This window comes from Tarenaya hassleriana, unplaced genomic scaffold, assembly GCF_000463585.1.
Source record: "Tarenaya hassleriana unplaced genomic scaffold, ASM46358v1 Cleome25, whole genome shotgun sequence".
NCBI lineage: Eukaryota > Viridiplantae > Streptophyta > Magnoliopsida > Brassicales > Cleomaceae > Tarenaya > Tarenaya hassleriana.
In genome coordinates, this window is record NW_010965775.1 from 1,456,800 (window position 1) to 1,459,078 (window position 2,279).

The 2,279-nt window shown below is 35.2% G+C and overlaps 1 pseudogene; it reads left to right on the forward strand.

The window, feature by feature from the left end:
• Positions 1–2,067: 2,067 nt before the first annotated feature.
• The window catches only part of LOC104816679, a 500-nt pseudogene continuing 288 nt past the window's right edge, over positions 2,068–2,279 (forward strand).

A 2,279-nucleotide genomic window follows, 5' to 3' on the forward strand; every position in this document is an offset into this window, starting at 1 on the left:
CTCTCTCTCTCTCTCTCTCTCTCTCTCTCTCTCTCTCTCTCTCTCTCTCTCTCTCTCTCTCTCCGTCTCCGTGTTATGCAAGCTCCTCCTGCATCTCTCTTATAGAGAGATTATTACATTTTTTTAATAATATTATATATACATATATATGTATGTATAGGTAGGTTGTTGTACCGGCAGAGGAATATATTTCACGTGGGCTGCTCATCTCTCTCTTTTTTTTAATAATAATTATTATTTAACTAATTAATTTATTAATTAACTTAAAAAAACATCAGGTTGTTATATCAAAGTCCATTGCAAGTCGAAGAACGACGATCTCGGTTTCCAGATCCTCAGTATCGGTCAGTCGTTCCGTTTTAGATTCAGCGATAACTTCTTCAAGACGGTCGACAGTTCCTGTGGCAGGGCCCGAACTACATGCATCACCAAGTGTTCGTGGCTTACAGTGCAGCTGAGTTCCCGAGGTACGGGGAGGAGTTCCTTTGGGATGCAAGAGAGGAAGGGATCTATCTCTTGAAATACAAGGAGCCACCAGTTTTCAAGTATAAATGGGACGAGCCTCACAAATGAATGAGAAATGCTTCTCCTTTGTATGATTTCCCACAAAATATATATCCTAAAACTATTTGTATTCCGACCAAAGGTTGATGACGCGTATGCATCAATTATAAATCTATAATAATTGATTTCTCATCTCATAAAATAATTATTTTAATGTTGTTATTAGGGTGACCATTTCGGATTTGGTTCAGTTTTTTTTTTGATATATTGGGAATCCCGACTGCGGTCCTTCGGGCGCACTGACCGAGTAAATTCAATCCCACACGCACAAGCCTGCAACACACGCGTGGGAGGTAAATCAGCCGTAACTGACAGGCGATAGGTGAGCGGGCAAGGAGTCGAACCCCCAACCTCTCGATATGTTGACCATGCTCCTTGCTAACTCACCTAGGGGTTTTTCCCTGGTTCAGTTATATATTGGATCACATATGCTTATTTTGTTTCAAAACAACAACAATTTTTCGGTTTTTATATTAAATTCAATTCGGTTCGGTTCAGTTAGTGGACATTTTTATTGATAAAAATGTTTATTTTTTTCAATTTTATATAAATCATAACTACGATTGTTATTGCGAATTCAATTGTAAATTGATAAATTCTAACATGTAAATAAGGTATAGAGGAAAAGAGAACATGAATGGAAAGGCATCAAACAAATCATTCCAAAGCAATAACGTTTAAATCTTGTTTTATTATCGAAATTGTATATATTTCGCATTCGAATACCCAAGCTTCGTAAAATGGATGAAATGTCGGTTTATTTGGTCAACTCTTCTTTTTTTGCACTTTGATTGGCCAAAACCATCTCATTTTTTATTTTTCCAAATTCAAGTATCAAAATATGGAATATAAAATTTTAGATATTACAATTTAATTTTTTGTTAGTAAAATAAAGAATTTTTTTTTAACGTTTTATTCGGGTTAAATAAGTTTATAAGAAAATCCCTTTGTCATAAGCATTTAAAGTCTATATTCACGAAATATCAGTTACATAATATTGTTTTTTTTTCTTGCAGCAAATAATGTTTTTAATGTCAACTTACATATACATATGTATAAACCCTTTAATGCACATCCATGTAAGGCATATGCACAAACCCTTGATAGATATTCGAAATAATATTAACATAAAACATTTGAATAGAGAATACCACCTTATCTAAGAATCTCAACTTAAATACAATCAAATATATACAAATATATATAGTAAAACGCATAACCAACAAGCCTAACCTTCTTTCACATACTTAGATATTCAATTTCTATATTTGGCCATCGACATTCTCTTCAGTTTCCCCCCCCCCCCACGACAACTCGTTGTATAGTTGCAAATCAAGAAACTAAAAAAGGAGGAAAATTAGATAAATTAAGATTGTAACATAACAAAAGCCAAAATCATTACATAGAGATACGCATGTACCTGTCTATATCTATAAATAGTTTCAAACTCTCTAGGATAAATACCACTAACAAATTACGAGAAAACAATTCCACATTCATACAATGAACTCGAAGTGCATCGTCGTCCTTGTGATCATTGCCCTAATCGCCACGTGCGATGCCAAGAATCCCAACACGGTCGTGGTCAGGAACTCCTTAGGACACAACAAGAACCTCAAAGTCCACTGCAAGTCGAAGAACAACGATCTCGGCTTGCAGATCCTCCGTATCGATCAGTCGTTCCGATTCAGATTCAACGATAATTTCTTCCAGAC